At 48.0% G+C, this 18091-nt stretch overlaps 1 long non-coding RNA gene across 8 annotated transcripts in view; it reads right to left on the bottom strand.

Moving 5' to 3' along the window:
• Positions 1-15516, bottom strand: part of LOC123568784 (uncharacterized) — a 75056-nt gene extending 59540 nt beyond the window's left edge. For 2 of the 8 annotated variants that reach the window (XR_006692327.2, XR_006692325.2), the window contains exons 1-4: positions 15243-15516; positions 14035-14306; positions 12732-12955; positions 10562-10674 (exon numbers count right to left, since the gene is read on the bottom strand). This is a non-coding gene — a long non-coding RNA (uncharacterized lncRNA). Of the gene's footprint in view, positions 1-8251; positions 10045-10561; positions 10675-12731; positions 12956-14034; positions 14307-15242 lie in introns of those variants that run through there. The other 6 variants (XR_010580806.2, XR_012423301.1, XR_012423303.1 and 3 more) reach the window with 6 other exon arrangements.
• Positions 15517-18091: the final 2575 nt, after the last annotated feature.

Genomic DNA, 18091 nt, shown 5'->3' with positions numbered 1-18091 from the left:
CCCTTTAACTATTTTACTTATGCATTTTTTTATTGATTTAGATCTGTCCCATTCCACTAAGGATTTAAGGCTAAAGATTTAAGTTGTGAAGATGATGATGGATTGATTCTATGAATGGCCACATTTTTTTATGCCTCCCTTTTCCCTTGTCCTTGGGCAGCGTCCTCCCACACTGACTCTGTGCTTGGCCCTGTGACTTGCTTTGGCCAATGGTACAGCAGCAAACTTGATGCAAACACAACTTGAAAAAGAAGAGGACAGCCAAGTCATCCCAGCCAAGGCCACTCTTGCCAAGCTGCCAGTGACCACAGAGTCCAATTAACAACAGCCAGTCCTGGCCCGGGTCAGCAGAACTACCCATAGACCCATGAGAAAGAACAGACTATCATTTAAAGCTGTGGGTTTGGGCGTGGTTTGTTGCACAGCAATAACTAACTAATACAGAAACTTACATTCTACAAAAATGCTATTAATCAACAAGCATATTAAGATGCAATCTTGGCCTGGCGCAGTGGCTCCCACCTGTAAACCCAGTACTTTGGGAGTCCAAGGCGGGCGGATCACCTGATGTCAGGAGTTCGAGACCAGCCTGGCCAACATGGCGAAACCTCGTCTCTACTAAAAATACAAAAATTAGCTGCACGTGGTGGCTGGCGCCTGTAATCCCAGCTACTCAGGAGGCTGGGGTAGGAGAATTGCTTGAACCTGAGAGGTGGAGGTTCCAGTGAGTCGAGATCGTGCCATTGCACTCCAGCCTGGGTGACAAGAGTGAAACTCCGTCTAAGAAAAAAAAAAAATATGATCTCCACCTGCTAGAAGATTTGTATTTACTCATGTCAAGAGAGAAAAAGGAAAAATACCAGCAAGATCTAATTAAACTATATTGAAATTGTTTCTATCCTATTCCCTCTACCAGGCCAAGCTCATATGCCAACTTCCTCATGGAACCTTTCACTCCTCCATCTCTTTGCCAAGTCGAAATGTTAACTTCTGCTTCTCTGGGATACTTCGGACCTTTGTTTAAAGCTCTCCCATCTGCTTTTTGCACTATGTTTAGGGTTATGGCTGAATGGGAATGGGTCTGTCTCTTCCACTACTGGTAAAATTGGTTCTTGCTTAGCATGATGTGGGCTCCCCACATGTGGCACAGTGACTTGCACATGTATGAGCAATCTTGATCAATGTTTGTTGAATGAATAGGCAAATAACTATTGTAAGAGTTTAGCATAAGGGAAAACTCCAACAGAAGTGTGGCAGTCAGGGAGGGTTGAATTAAGGAAGCAGGAGTTAAGGTGCTTGACAGGGGCCTCCCATTAAGAACTCATAGAATTCATGGACAGAATAACTTAGATGAGGAAAAATTTACATCTTTAAATTCACTGATCTCTAACCGAAACTTCACATTTTCTTCCATTATAAAGGTAGGCTACAAACCACAGAAGAAGATGTAACAGATACTTTCCTATCACACATAATATGGTAGATATTGGAGAGAGGAACAAAATATCATTTATGTTCATCACTACTGTACTTTGAAATTATAGTGGCTTTTTGGCCAGGCATGGTGGCTCATGCCTGTAATCCCAGCACTTTCGGAGGCAGAGGCAGGCGGATCACTTGAGCCCAGGAGTTTGAGACCAGCCTGGGTGAGACCTCATCTCTACAAAAGATTTAAAATTTAGCCAGATATGGTGGCATGTGCTTGTGGTCCCGGGTACTCGGGAGGCTGAGGTGGGAGCATCTCTTGAGCCCAAGAGTTCGAGGCTGCAGTGAGCCAAGCTCATGCCACTGGACTCCAGCCTGGGTGACAGAGAGAGACCCTGAAAAAAGAAAAAGAAAAGGAAAAGAAAGAAAGAGAGAAAGAGAAAGAAAGAAAGAAAAAGAAAGAAAGAAAGAAAGAAAGAAAGAAAGAAAGAAAGAAAGAAAGAAAGAAAGAAAGAAAGAAAGAAAGAAAGAAAGAAAGAAAGAAAGGAAGGAAGGAAAGGAAGAAGGAAAGAAAGAAAGAAAGAAAGAAAGAAAGAAAGAAAGAAAGAAAGAAAGAAAGAAAGAAAGAGAGAGAGAGAAAGAGAAAGAGAGAAAGAGAGAGAGAGAAGGAAGGAAGGAAGAAAGGAGGGAAGGAGGGAAGGAAGGAAGGAAGGGAGGGAGGGAGGAAGGAAGGAAGGAAGGAAGGAAGGAAGGAAGGAAGGAAGGAAGGAAGGAAGAGAGAAAAGAAATTATGGTGGTTTTTTTATGTTAATAAAGAAGGACAGTATTCTTATATCATAAATTTGGTTTTTTGAATAGTTACTGTTTTCTGTTTCTTTTATAATCCTGTGTATTTTATATCTTTCAAATCATTTTTTGGAACAGAGGCCTAATAGGCTTTATCAGACCATTAAATGGTGCCCATGGCACAAAAGTGGTTAAGAGCTCCCTGCCTTGGAGAATAGGAAGATTGTTATCACAATGATGAGAGAGAAGTATATATCCCAAATAGATGACCAGAAGAGCATAAACCAAGATAGGTGGGGAACAGTATGAGATGCATGGCGGGATGGAATGTGCCTCCCCTCCCCATCCTTGAGGAGAGAGTCTCCTTGGCAAGATTAAGTAAAAAGACAGCGACTTTATTAGCATAATAATGCATCACAGGAGCAAGAGAATAGTTGATTTGTTTTAGACATGCTCTAAGAATCTGGAGAATTTAAATTCTTAGGGCTCTAACGTCTCCTCTGCAGGATGGAGCCGAGACTCTGAGGAGAGGGCTGAACTGTGAACCTAGAAGTACCATCTCCCCCTGCACACACCTCTGCCGGGTGATGGCCCGGTTTTGGGAGACTGATGGGACAAAGGATGCTTTGCACGATCCTTGGTCTCTGAGCAAATCTATAATGGGTTAACACCAAGACTCTCTTTTTGAAAAATGTGACTGTGACAGTGTGCTCTCCCAGATATTCCAGGCATAACACAGGAATGACTGCATGTTTGGGGACAGTGCAGAGGCCATTCTGATTAGATCAGAGGGCGTGGATATGTTCGTGATGTAAAAGCTGAAGGGAGAGTGGTAATGAAGGGAAGAGGACTCCAGGGTTTCAAGGGCCATGGATTAAAGGAAGGAGTAGAGGCAGGGAACCAGGACAGATGGTTGGGTCTATCCTAGAGGTGAGGTACCTTCAAGATGTCTCAGGGAAAATGGCCAGTAGTCCATCAGGACTCAAGAGTAGGACTCCAGGGAGACACTGGCATGAAAGGGGAAGAGAGCTAAGAAAATAATCCACATAGAGGTGATCATTAAAGGCATAAAGAATAAAGCAATAAAGTTAAAAAAAAAAAAAAAAAAAAGCAAGAACTGAACTTTAGGGAACAAATTAGTAGGCTTCTTTTGTGCCCCAAAGCCAGAGTAGGAGAACATTTCAAGAAGAGGGGTTAAATTCAGCCTGAAGAAGGAAGTGCACAAGGTCTCTGGATGTGGCTACCGGGAAGGCCTTGGTGAATTCTGAGTGAGCCGTGGTTCCCACGGAAGGAGCAGTGGATGGAGGCCAGCTGAGGACTGCTGGGTTAGAGGGTGGGTGCAGCAGCCAAGGGAGGCAGGAGAGGGTGGGAGCCAATGAAATGGAGAGAGGGAGGCTAGGAGATTTGCAGGCCAACAGCATCACATTAAGTTTCTTTTTAACAAGGCAATCCAGTTTTTCATTAGAGAAAGAAGGAAACTGCAAATCGGGGGTATTTAAAGGTCGTGTGAAAATCACGAAAACCTCAAGTTGAATCTGTTCCCACCTAAATAACTTTTGTTTAGAAACCAAGCAAAGCCACTGAAACCATCTCAGCACAAATCCCAAAATGGAATTATTCGGATGTCTCTGAAATGCTGTAGGTGCCATGAGCCACTGTGCTAATATGCAGTGTGTCCACACAGAGCCCAGGGTCCAGTGGTGTCAAAGACAAAGGCCAGAGCTTCCCAGAAGTTTCCATAAGGACAGGAATTCAGGAAGTGGAGTCGAGGGAAGAGCTGCTGTCACTGAATATCCTGCAGCTTAAGAAAATGATCCTGTTTAATCAGCACCTACTATGGGCTAGGCCTTTCACCCACATTTTTCTCATCCTGAACAAGACTACAAAGTGTTTTTTCTGTTATTATCCCCTCAGTGGAGATAAGGAAACACAGGTTCAGGGAAGTTATGTAACTTGCCTCAAGCCCACAGTTCATAAGTGGCAGAGAGAGCCTTGGAGCCCAGGTATATCTGCCTGTAATCCCACCGTGTTCCCATCCAGCCTGGAACCTCACCCAAACACACTGGACCCTCAAAAATGGAAAAAAAAAAAAAAAGTGTCATTATCACCTGTAACAGCCAGTAAAAGATAAGTGCCCCTTTAAAAGCATAGCATAACTTTCCCAGTTCGACCTCTTCAAAAGTTGGGTTTTGTTGTTTTTTAAATTATCCTGAACTTGACGAACTTTATTTAAAAAAAAAAAAAATCGCTCACTTAGTCTTTGAGTAAATGAAGAATAGGGCTATGTGTCAGTGCTGGGGATACAAGCCCTGTGCTCAGGTTGTCACAGAAGGCTCAGGACAGCAGGGTCATAGGGGACATCTTCCTTCATAGAGGAGAGAATATGAGCCAAACCTATTTGTCTAAATTCGTTTTTTTTGTTTTTGGTTTTTTTTTTTTTTTTTTTTTTTGAGACGGAGTCTCACTCTGTCACCCAGGCTGGAGTGCAGTGGCCGGATCTCAGCTCACTGCAAGCTCCGCCTCCCGGGTTTATGCCATTCTCCTGCCTCAGCCTCCCGAGTAGTTGGGACTACAGGCGCCCGCCACCTCGCCTCGCTAGTTTTTTGTATTTTTTAGTAGAGACGGGGTTTCACCGTGTTAGCCAGGATGGTCTCGATCTCCTGACCTCGTGATCCGCCCGTCTCGGCCTCCTAAAGTGCTGGGATTACAGGCTTGAGCCACTGCGCCCGGCCAATTTGTTTTTAGTTTCATCAAAGTATTACTTGTAAATCTGAAAGACCAAATATGCCCCAAAAGGCTTACAAGTGAAAATGGAAGTGTCCTGTTTCCTATCCTTTCACTTTGTTTCCCCAAAGCTGTCTCTTCTGTTATTTCTATCCCCATTTCTAAATAATACATGTATTCTTTAAGCCAGGTGCGGTGGCTCATGCCTGTAATCCCAGCACTTTGGGAAGCCAAGGGAGGTGAGATCGCTTGAGGCCAGGAGTTCAAGACCAGCCTGGACAACATGTCAAAACCCCATCTCTACCAAAAATACAAAAATTAGCCGGGTGCAGTGGCACATGCCTGTAGTCCCAGCTACTGGAGAAGCAGAGGCAGGAGGACTGCTTGAGCCCAGGAGGTGGAGGTGTCAGTGAGCTGAGATCAAGTGACTGCACCCCAGCCTGGGTGACAGAGAACCTGTCTCTAAATAAATAAATACATAAAACTAAACTAAATAATATGTGTATTCTTCACTCTCTTGGCTAGTCATCTCAGCCTGGGTGTGTTTAGAGAAATTTTTCTTCCATTCCCTCTTTTCCTCCCCTTATGCTCCCAAAATAATATCTCAATCTTTTAAAATTCACATTCCACATTTTCACTTTTATAAATACACAAATATTATTTTATTCCTGGGCCAAGTAGCACCCTATGATCTTATTTCCTTTCTTCTTTGTTCTTCCTGTTAACAATTACCTCACTTTTCATCAACTTAGGTCTGTTGTTGTTGTTGTTGTTGTTGTTGTTGTTGTTGAAAACAATTGATGAAATCTTTCCATGCCCTCAATATCATTTTCCACATCACCAAACCTGTCAGATCATTTGTTAGGCCAAGTTTTTTCCCTGAAGACAAACTCCCCCAGCCCCTAGAGCCTTCTGATTCCTGCTGATCTGGCAGCTTGCTCTCTGGTCCAAGGCATAGCTGTCTCCTGGTGTCCCTGGAGCCATGACCCAAGGAATTCCCTTCTCTCTTCTCTCTTCCCTCCTGTGTTGCAGCCCTTGTTTCTGGATCTAACTTCTTTCTTGGAGCCCTGATTTAAATTAAACACATCCTTCAGCAGTTCCCTAAGAAAGGTACATAGGAGGCAAGTTATTTGAAGACACAGTATGTCTAGAAAACTCTTTATTTCTCCCATCACATTTAACTGACAGTCTGGGTTGGTGTGGAATACTAGTTAGAAAAACATTTTCAGTCAGATCTTTTTTCCTTGTTTTGAGACGAGGTCTCATTCTGTCGCCCAGGCTGGAGTGCAGTGGTGTGATCTTGGCCTCCCAGGTTCAAGCAATTCTCCTTCCTCAGCCTCCTGAGCAGCTGGGACTACAGGCCTGTGCCACCACATCCGGCTAATTGTTGTATTTTTAGTAGAGATGGGGTTTCACTATGTTGGTCAGGCTGGTCCCCAACGCCTGACCTCAAGTGATCCGCCCACCTCAGCCTCCCTAAGTGCTGTGATTACAGGGAGGAGCCACCGCTCATGAGCCAGTCTTAGTCAGATTTTTGAAAGGCATTGCCTCCTTGTCTTCCAACTTCCAGTGTCACTGTTGAGCAGCTTGATGCCATAGCCACTCCAGAGACTTCCTGTGCAGGGCTGGGACTCCTGTGCAGGCTGGGAAGTGAGTAAGGCACCCATCTGAGATGTAAACATGCAAGGGAGTGCCAAAAAATTCACCCATTGAAATGCCAATTTCAAATAAAGACGGGATCCGAACCTGCACTTACTCAGCCTGACCTCACTCACCTCGCACAAATCCCAGTCCTGTCGGACCATGTCTTAACTTAAAATTTTGCTGTTTGTTTATCATGGGTTACTTTTTTTTTCTCTTCCTTTTTTTTTTTTTTTTTTTTTTTGAGACAGAGTCTTGCTCTGTCACCCAGGCTGGAGTGCAGTGGTACGATCTTGGCTCACTGCAACCTCCAACTCACAGGTTCAAGCGATTCTGCTGCCTCAGCCTTCTAAGTAGCTGGGATTACAGGTATGTACCACCATGCTCAGCTAATTTTTGTATTTTTAGTAGAGATAGGGTTTCACCATGTTGGCTGGATTGGTCTTGAACTCCTGACCTCAAGTGATCCGTCTGCCTCAGCCTCCCAAAGTGCTGGGATTACAGGTGTGAGCCACCGCGCCCAGCTTCTTTTTTAAATAGTGCATTAATTTTTTTACCTTGATCACTGAGTTTTTTGGCGCCCCCTTAAATTCCACCCACAAGGCAAGTGCCTCATTGTCTTGTCAAAGTCCCAGCAGCTCTCTCCAGAAACCTCACAGAGCTGCCTTGATCCCCGCATCTGAAAGGCTGTAATGATGAGCCTGGAATGTGGATGTTTTTTTCACTGACTGAATTGGATACTCAGTGGATCTTACCATCTAGGACACATGTCCTTTAATTCTGGGAAATTTTCTTGTATCACTTCCTTGACAATTTCATTCCTTCCTCTCTCCATTTCTGGGACCCCTATTAGCTGAATGTTGGACCTCCTAGATTGATTCCTTAATTATATATAAATTTTTTCAGAGACAGGTCTTGCTCTGTCACCCAAACTGGAGTATAGTAGTATGATCAGGGCTCAACAGCAGTCTCAAACTCCTGGGCTCAGCCGGGCATGGTGGCTCACATCTGTAATCCCAGCACTTTGAGAGGCTGAGACAGGTGGATCACGAGTTCAGCAGTTTGAGACCAACCTGACCAACGTGGTGAAACCCCATCTCTTCTAAAAATACAAAAATTAGCCGGGCATGGTGACACGCGCCTGTAGTCCCAGCTACTCGGGAGGCTGAGGCAGGAGAATTGTTTGAACCTGGGAGGTGGAAGTTGCAGTGAGCCAAGATCATGCCATTGCACTCCAGCCCGGGTGACAGAGCGAGATTCCATCTCAAAAAAAAAGAAAAAAAAAAACCTCCTGGGCTCAAGTGACCCTCCTATCTCAGCCTCCCCTAGTAGCTGGAACTACAGGTACACAACCATATGCAACTAACTGGTTTATTTTCTATAGAAATATGGTCCTACTATGTTGCCCAGGCTGGTCTCAAACTCCTGGCCTCAAGAAATCCTCCCATCTCAGTCTCCTGAAGCACTGGGATTGCAAGCATGAGTCACTATGCCCGGCCTGATCCCCTACTTGCTTACGCTTTCTCTCCTGCCTCTTCTCTGCTTCATGCCTCTGTCTCTCTTCGTTATATTTCCAGAGGAAGTTCCTCCACTTTATCTTCCAACTCCTGATACTTTTCAAAATTTTTACCATCGATGTTTTTACTTTCAAGGGTTCTTTCTTTTTCTCTATTACTTTTTTATTTCACTCTGTTACTTTTTAATGGGTGCAATATGTTCTTGTATTTCTCTAAGGAGATCAGTTATGGTTTCTTAACCTTGTATTCTGCTCCCTGCATAATCTCCATTTCCTCTTGGTTCATATCTTCCTTGGAATAATGAGAAAATGTCCCTCAAGTGTCCGTGATCCTTGGGTGTATGCTGGTGTTTAAGGGCTCCCCACCGCAAGGCCCGTTGGAGGCATGAAGTACCTGAGTGAGGCACATTAATTGGACACTCAGTTGCTCCCACCAGCTTATTTGCTACAGACCCCTGAGCATAAACATCTGTCATTTCTTTGGGGTTGTTTAATTCCTCCAGGGAAAACACACTTCAGTCTTTGCATAGGGTTAGTGCTGGTACCCTGGAGGTGGGTGGGGAAGGAGGCTGGGAGCCTTTACTAGGACACCTCACCCCTTCCCTTCACACTTGGCATCTCTGAGACCAGGGCCTCTGGTCTCTTGTGTGAGTAAGGAGGACAGTCACCTTACACAGACTTTCAAACTACCCCCACCCCATTCTCAAGTCCTGACCCACTTCCTGTGATACCTGGTGCCTCTGATCCTGGACCCTTTCTGGGTCTCTGTAGAGAAAATCAGTTCATTTCTCTAGTGCCTTCCCCACTTGTAAGTACAGAGGTTTGATCTTTCTCCCCTCTGCTGAGCCCTTTATCCTCCTCCAGCAGCTTCCCCCTCCCCCATTCATGTACTGAGATTCAAGAGTAGAGAGGTCTCCGTGTTCCATCAAAGACGGAGTTCAGGCTTCTATTCCTGTTCTCCTGTGGTTTCTGTACAGTTTTCAGGAGGGGAATGGAGTGGAAACCTCTTTCTTCTGCCATCTTAGAAAGTCTTGGGCAAAATCTGAAATGGGGGATAGGAGTTGACCAGGCAAATCAGGCAGCGAAGGGTATTCCTGCCAGAGGGAGCTGTCTTCACAGGCAAAGAGGAATAAAGAGAGCCTTCTGCATGGCTGGAAGCAGGGAGAAACTAGAGCTTGGGCTCAGGAAGTGGATCTGGAAGGGCCTTCAATGGGCCAGGAAGCGTGTCCTTGATCCTGGAGTAAATGAGGAGGAGGTGGAGAGGAGCCCTTTGGCCACATCTGCCCTGAGGCAGCAGCATGGCAGGGGGGCTAGGGGAGCAGAGCGTAGGGGGAATGTGGGGGAACAGACAGGCTGGGAGAGGCCCCTGGGGGATGTGAATGTGGGAACAGGAGGAGGAGTTACTCTGAAAGCTGCCTCAGCGTTGGAACCAGCAGGACTTATGACTAACAGGAACGGGGCATGAGGGCAGAGGGAGAAGTCTAGTTTGAATCAAGTTTCTGGTCTGGGCAACAGAGTAGGTGGCAAGGCTGTTGACAGAGATGAGGAAACGCCGGGGGAGAAGGTAGTGTGGGGAAAACTCTATTTGCATCTATATTGCATTCTTTCAAATTCCATCTCTGCGAAGTCCACACTGGCATTATATAGTCGCAGTCAGTATCCACATAGCATTATGGGTCTTGCTTTTTTCCCTTACTAGTACGTCTCCAGGTGTCACCAGAATCCTCAATGTCCTCCTTTGATTTGGCCACAGAATATTCCATTGTGTTAATAAACACGCCCGTTTCACTCCTTGTCCCTGTATTCTGGGCATTCTGAAGAGGACTGTGATGGACACCAAGATGTTCTCAGTAGGGTCTGTGAGTGGCTCCATAGCCCAGGTCTCCTGCCTCCTCCAAGGCTGAGGACCCCCTGAGGGCAGCTCAGGGGTGCCACTGCATCTGCTCTGCCATCTACAACGGGAAATGTTGAGGAAGAATGCTTGAGACCTCACAGTCCCTGTACCTCATTGATCCCCAAAACCACCCCTGAACCTCAGAGGAACTTGCTTCCTGCCCTGGTCCCCAGGCAACACTGATTCTCCCAGGCTAGGATGGAGCAGGGAACCTCACTCTTCCTCCACCTGAGCCCTCTCCCCTTCCCAGTGGCCGTGCTGTTTTCTGCCACCACCCTCCCCATTATAAGGGCCTCACTAACATCTCCTCTCAAGAGGGTCCCAAGGTACATGGGTCAAGTGAAATCAGGGTTGCCCCAGCCCTAAGAACAGTGGTGCCCCCAGAGGGAAGCTGGAGCCCTGTGGCAGAGGTGGAGAAAGTGGAGAGGACCAATCAGTTGTTATGGCAACCAGGGCTCCCAAGATGGAGGGAAGGGAAAAGGCAGCCCTGCTCAAGAGTTGCCATGGCAACCCAGAGCCTCCAGGCCAGCTTTGAAAACAAAATCCACACACCCCCCACTTAACAAAGAAAGTACCCAGGACTCCTCGGTATGCTCCGCAATCCAGGGCGCCAAACAGAACAGGTCAAGGTCTGGTCTCACAGTGGACTTTGTAGACTTCTTTTAGGGGCAGAAAGGCTGCTTTTTTTCTGGGAAAATAAAGAGCCAGAGCTTGACAACCCATAGGGTCACTCAGCAAGCATTTACTGAGCCTACTACATGCCAGGGCCACAGCGATAAATTAAGATCCAGACCCGCTTTCAAGGGAGGACAGATATTTCCATATCAGTTCGAGACTTGCTGGGTGTCTTCTCTGATGACAGTTTGGCAGTGTGCATTAAAAATTTTAAGTGGATGTTCTCTGTGACCCAGCAATCCCATTTCTAAGACACTGCCTGCAGAAATACTTGAATCTGAAGGAGATCTTTGCAGCATTATTTATAGCAGTAGGGAATGGAAAACAACCTAAATGTCCCGTAATGGAGGCCATTTACATCAATTTTGGTACATGCATACACATTGAATATGCAAAGGCGTACGGGTGGAAGAACACAAGGAACCATTAGCAGGCATTACCCAGGAGTTGCAGGACTGACCAGTAGGGTTGGAGGAGGGGGCGTTTCACTTTACTTCTCAACCATTTGGAGATATTACAAGAGTGCTTTTTTTTTTTTTTTTTTTTTTAAGAGAGACAGGCTCTTACTCTGTCACCCAGGCTGGAGTGCCTTGGCACATCACAGCTCACTGCAGCCTTGACCTTCCAGGCTCAAGTGATTGATCCTCCCACCTCAGCCTCCTGAGTAGCTGGGACTATAGGTGTGCACCACCGTGCCCACTTAATTTTTTGTATTTGTTTAGTTTTTGTTTTGGGTCTTTTTTTTTTTCTCTCTCTCTCTTTTTTGAGATGGAGTCTCACTCTGTCATCCAGGCTAGGGTGCAGTGGCCCGATCTCGGCTCACCGCAACCTCCGCCTTTCGGGTTCAAGCAATTCTTGTGCCTCAGCCTCCTGAGCAGCTGGGATTACAGGTGCTGGCCGCCACACCTGGCTAATTTTTATATTTTTTAGTAGAGACAGTGTTTCGCCATGTTGGCCAGGCTGGTCTTGAACTCCCACCTCAGGTGATCCACCTGCCTTGGCCTCCCAAAGTGTTTTTGTATTTTTTGTAGAGATGGATTCTCGCTGTTGCCAGGGCTAGTCTTGAACTCCTAGCTTCAAGCGATCCTCCGCCTTGGCTTCTCAAAGTGCTGAGATTACAGGAGTGAGCTACTGTGACTGGTTTACTTTTATAACTTAAGGGAAATGCTAAATGTTTGGGATCACTGGTCACACAAGGTGATTTATAGTGATGAAAATCAAGTACGTTAACTGGTTATGATACAATGCAAAAAAAAAAAAAAAAAAACCAGCACAGGCCAGGCATGGTGGCTCATACTTGTAATCCAAGCACTTTGGAAGGCCAAGGAGGGTGGATCACTTGAGGTCCGGAGTTCAAGACCAGCCTGGCCAACATGGCAAAAACCCGTCTCTACTAAAAATACAAAAGTTAGCCGAGGATGGTGGCCAGGGCATGATGGCCGGCACCTATAATCCCAGCTACTTGGGAGGCGGAGGCAGGAGAATCTCTCACACCCAGGAGATGGAGGTTGCAGTGAGCTTTGATTGTGCCACTGCACTCCAGCCTAGGTGACAGAGCAAGACTTTGTGTCAAAAACAAAACAAGCACAAAAGGCATTTACAATGGGAGCACTAAGGGAGAAGAGGAGAAGCAAGGTGGATAGGAAGAAGTTAGGTCTTGCAAGTTGCAGAAAATGTCATCATCAGGAGGAGGAAAGGCATTTTGGCTGAAGAAATGGCAAAAGCAAAGGCTAGGAGGAGTAAAAGTTCAGGTCTCTAGAAAATCCCAAGTGGTCTCTGCGGCAGAGATGCAGAGACGTGACACAGCCCTTACCCAGGGGCAGCAGGAAGCCATCCCAAGTTTGAAAGTATGGAAAGGACAGGAGGAGAGCAGAACCTACAAAGATTTCTCCAGGCAGACATGAGGGAGAAGTGCCAGAGTCCGGGAGACACCTTAGGAAGCTGCTGTAATCACACGGGGTGACACGAGGAGGACCCCACAGGAGGGTGGACGGCGGGAGACGGAATTACAAGAAGTATTTCATACGTAAATAGAAGGAGTTTATGATGTTTCTCAATCCATAGACTTACTTTCTAGAGCTAGATGAGGTTCCTCAGCTTACAGATGGGGAAACCGAGGCACAGATAGGGGAAGTGAGGGATTCCAGGCCAATAGGCTTATGACTTGGAGTTTTCTCCGGGCCTCCTGGTGGAGGTGGCTCAACCTTTCCAAGATCTGACCTTATTTAACTCTTAATTCAGACAATTCCCAACTGAGCGGGATGGCAAAGGTGAGGTTGTGGCCCAAGAAGCCCCTGCAGGAAGAAGACAGGGAGGAAGAGGATGACCCCCTTTGGTATCTGGATGCTGAGAGTCCCACTCTGAGATCCCAGCCTCCTTAGAGAGAGCACTCTTGGCCCCAGACTCGAGCATGGCTGGCCTGCAGGGAGCTTGGGGCAGCGCTCAGACCCTGAGAGGGGTGTCTGGTGGCGGGCATGGTGTCACCACAAGCTGGTCCAGGAAGTGCCTCTGTCACATACGTGCCTCCCCAGTGTCCTGTCCCACACCTGACACCATGGCAGCACTGGGACAAGCACAGTGCTGGACTCGGGAGTCAAGAGTCCTGGAATCTACTGCCTTTCTGCCCTGCCACCCAGCAAGCTGGCCTTGAGCTTGCCACTAGCAATCCCATGCGATAAGGCCCAGGAAGGCATGAACTCACACTGAGGAATGCTCTGCTAAACATGGCCCTCTTCCTGGAGAGGAAAATGGAAAAGCCCCAGAGGGGAGTATTATCACAAATCTGTCAGCGTGTCTACATTTATCAGATTAGTTAAAAGAAGAGACAGGGCTGATCGTAATCATTCCCAAGAAATGTGCAACTATTCAGCTTGCAACTACTCCCACACACAGGCCTCTCATTTGACTTTCAAAAACTAAAACAAAAACACTCAGGGCAGGTGCTGCTATTCCATTTTACAGATGCAGGAAGCAGGTTCTGAGAGATTTAGTATCAATCCATAGTATGTATTAAGTGTCTATCTCATGTCAGCCCCTGGACAGAGGTACCAGCAGCTGCTAGAATACAATTAAATCTGTTCGCGTTGGTCCAAAAAGATACTCCATGAGAACAGATACTCATGAGATACTCAAGAGAAAAGAGACTCCATGAGAACATGTCAAACAAGCTTAGGAAATACTCCAGACTCTGTCCCTCCCCCTTCTGATGAATAGCTATGCCTATTAAATTACTCAAGGCCCTGCCTGGGAAGTCCTGCTTAGCTCTGTTTAACATCTCTCCCAAGTACATGGCCATGAAACCCCCTTCTACACAAAACTTCTTAACAGCCTGCAGAACTCGGGTTTTGTGGAACACATGTTTGCAAATGCTGACCTGAGCAGTAGAAACTCAGCAGTGAAGATGGGATTTCAGACAATTCAATGAAGGATACATCCTTGGGCAGCGTCTTGCCTCCGTCTGTCAACTCACAACACAAGCATCTGTCTTTTTCTGGGGCTCGGAATCCAGCGAGCTGATGGGGCCAAGTTCTGTGGGACTCTTAGCTGTGGTCTCGGCTGGCAAGTCAAGGACCAAGCCTTGGCTGCATCAGAGCTTGTCTGCGGCTCTGGGACCCGTCGTTTTCAGGTGGGCGCAGGGTCAGGCATCTGGAACAGCCAAGACACAGATGTTCCAGCCACTCTTGGATCCCCGCCTGGGCTCCTGCCTTCCCTAATTCCAATATTTGGCTGCCGCTGTCACCTAATTCATATTCCAATGTCAACACTGCATAATCTCCCCCAAACACTGACAGCCTTGGAGTGGGAAAGGGGAAGGGACAGCGGATGAGCAGGGGCGGGAGAGACCCAGGCAGAGGCAGAGGCCGAGGGAGCATGGGGGAGGAGGTGGGCAGAGGACAGGAAGTCTCCCAAAGCCCATAGCAGGCAGCACTCCCCCCAGACTCTCAGCTGAGAGGAGGGGACCTCCCAGGAGTCCCAGAGGCACCCAGCCGCCACTCCGGGCACTCAGTGCCACAAGACCAAGAAGGGGAAACAGAGTCCCCGCAGCCGTCAGGCTGAGCTGCCTGAGAGGGGAGGTCTTGTACGCTGCGCGGGAAAGAGAGCAAGACCGCCAGTCAGGATCCTTGGTCAAGCTCCAGCTCTGCCTCTAACTGGCTGTGTGACCTTAGGCAAGTCCCTCAACCTCTCTGGGCTTCATTTCATGTATTAAATGAAGAGTTACCCATCTCGGAAACCCACCAGCTCTAACACTTGGGAGAAGGTTGTAGAGCATCAGGAGAAACAGCCCAGGCCTGAGTGTGAAGCTGGCTCCGTCCCGGCTCTTCTACCTCACGGGACTCCAGCATCCTCATCGGTAAACTGGGAGTAATAATAGTGGCTACGCAGCCAGAGCTCATTGGGATTAAATGAAACAGGGCGTGTAAAGCACAGATTTCCCAGCTGGGCCGTGAAGGGTAGGAGCAGCTGGAACGAGTCTGAAGGCTCCAGACTCACACTCACTGAGCACTTTCTCTCCCCGGCCCTCGCCATGACTCGCTCCCGGCATCTTCACAGGAGCTCTGTAAGGAGAAGACTGTTACTAACCTGTATTACAGAAGAGGAAACTGAGGCTTGGTAACTGGCTCACAGTCACCCAGCTGGAGGATGACCAAGGTCTGTCTGATGCCAGGGCCAGGGCTTGTTCGGGATCCAATGCTGTCTTTCTAAGCTTTGGGACTGTCTAAGGAATAGGCGTGGCTAGGAGAGGCAGCGGGTCCAGGGGTGCAGAGTTGCTGAGTGCCCCTTGCTGCTGGCGGCCACCTGTACCTTCACACAGTCTCCCCGCTCCACTCCGTAGGCTCCTGTGTCCATCCTGACTGGCCTCCGCCCCCTTGCACACCCCAGATCCCAGCCCCACCCCACCTACCCCCACCATGTCTACTCTCACCACTCTTTCCTCCCACCCTCCCCCACACCCATTCCCAGGCAACTGTTCTCCCTGGTTGTCACTGCAAACTCTCTGGAATTCAGTGACCTCCACCCAAATTGTCCCCCAGGGTCACATCCCGGCCGATTTCCCAAGGAGGGCTGCTGATAAATATGCGTGAGATTTGCATTTGATTTCCATACACTTCTAAGGCCCTGGAAGGCAGCTTTTAAGAGAAGCATTATCCAGGCTACTTTACCCTCCTCCTTATCTATTTCTTCACAGTCCTTTGAATCCAGCCCCCACACACACCCACCTCCTCTTGTCCCCACCCTACTCCACCCCTCCCTGCACTGGTCCCCCTTTCCTATTTCTGAATGTGTAACTAAGTAGGAAAAGCAAAAGTTTTAACAATAACAATTGCCGTTTATTGAGCAACTACTATCTGCCAGGCACGGCCCCTCACAACAGCCACCAAAGGAACTACTATTTGAGGGTGTCTGGACCCAGTACCCGTCTTCCCAGCCCCTGTTCAGAACGAAGTGAGATGAATTTCAGACTTGACTATTGGTGGAGGTGATTTGGGAGAATACATCTTGGGTCTGCAGTTTCCTAATACTGAACCCCAGAATTAGACAAACCCACTCACTCCCAGACTGCTGGACGTCGCCCTCAGAATCCAGCCTCCCCTCACAGAGACAGAGCTGGCCCCTGTAAAACTTGGGGCAGAGAAGAGCGTGGAGAGGAGGCTTGTCTCCGCAGGTGGGCAGAGCCCCAAAGAGAAGAGAAGGAAGGGGCTGAGCCACACAGGCAGCGACCAGGTCCCAGGCGCGCCAGTTAGGCCAGTCACCCCCTCCTCCCTGGGGAAGATCAGGCCCAGGTCAACCGTGTTAACAGATGCCCCCTCTACAAGGACGGAAATATCAGGAGTGGATGAGAAGTGCTCCCCCTGTTTTACAGAGGTGAAAGCTGAGGTTACTTAACAGAGAGTTTACCTAACTTGCCCAAAGCCACTCAGTGGTGAATGGTGGGTGGGCACTGGAACCCAGAGGCTATGGTCTTTCCACACCACCACAGTTATGTCTCAGAGAAAAGACCACAGTCCAGGGGAAGGGAACACAGAGGGCGTGGGAAGAGGATGGAGGGAGGACGGAGGAGTGTGCAAACGTGGGTCAAGTGCAGCTGGGGGAAACCTACAGTCTCAGAGCCAGAGCATGGAGGCCTCTGGACACCATGGAGTCCAGGAACCCACTCTCACATGCCCACGGGGTGAAGCAGCCTATAAATGAGTGGGTGGCAGGGAAGACAATAGGGAGTGGTGAGGACTGTGGTGAACTGAACAGGGGCAGGCCCAGACCAACTCCAGCCTCTCCTGGTCATGCAGCAACACAGTCTAAGTCACCAGATCTGACTCTTCAAGAGATGCCAGAAATCATATTATGACTTGAAATCTCCCTATTTGTATATGTTGGCTCAATGCTTTAATAAAAGAACAAACTCTATTCAGGCAAGCAGAATGTCACGGCTTCTCGGCTTCAGCCCACTGGCACAGCCAGCAACCTCTAAAACTGCAATCCCATCACCTCCCAAACGTGCTCGCTGGAGTGTGAGCCGCTGAGCTCCAGGACTGGCTATATCTTTGTCTCCTGCCATCTCCCCAGGCTGGTGTCCTATGTGCTCGGTCTCAGGGAACATCCGTGGAAGCCCCTCCCAGAGCCAGCAGGTGGAGATCCAGGTCTCCTGACTCCTGGTGCAGTGTTCCTTGCACAAACTTGTAGCTCCTCTCACTGCTTTCCAGGAAGTGTTTGTTTAAAAATGCAGTTTCCTAGGCCAGGCACAATGGCTCACACCTATAATCTCAACACTTTAGGAGGCTTGAGCTCAGGAGTTCAAGACCAGCCTGGTCAACATGGTGAAACTCTGTCTCTACAAAAATTAACTGGCATGGTGGCATATGCCTGTAGTCCCAGCCACTTAGTGGGAGGATGGCTTGAGCCCAGGAGACGGAGGTTGCAGCAAGCCGAGATCGAGCCACTGCACTCCAGCCTGGGCAACAGAGCAAAATGCTGTCTAAAATTTAAAAAATAATAATAATAATAATAATTAAAAATGTGATTTCCTGCACCACACTTCAGACCTAGAGTCAGAATCTTTGCAAGTGAAGGTTGGAAATCTGCATTTTTAACAAGCCATCCCAGGACATTCTTTCTTTCTTTCTTTCTTTCTTTCTTTTTTTTTTTTTTTTTTGAGACGGAGTCTCCCTCTGTCCCCCAGGCTGGAGTGCAGTGGCGCAGTCTCAGCTCACTACAACCTCCGCCCCTCCAGGTTTAAGCGGTTCTCTGCCTCAGCCTCTGGAGTAGCTGGGATTACAGGCGCATGCCACCACGCCTGGCTAATTTTTTTGTAATTTTAGTAGAGACGGGGTTTCACCATCTTGGCCAGGCTGGTCTTGAACTCCTGACCTCGTGATCCACCCGCCTTGACCTCCCAAAGTGCTGGGATTACAGGCATGAGCCACCGCACCCAG

Source organism: Macaca fascicularis, chromosome 14, assembly GCF_037993035.2.
Source record: "Macaca fascicularis isolate 582-1 chromosome 14, T2T-MFA8v1.1".
Classification (NCBI taxonomy): Eukaryota; Metazoa; Chordata; class Mammalia; order Primates; family Cercopithecidae; genus Macaca; species Macaca fascicularis.
This window is presented reverse-complemented; position numbering and strand designations above follow the sequence as displayed.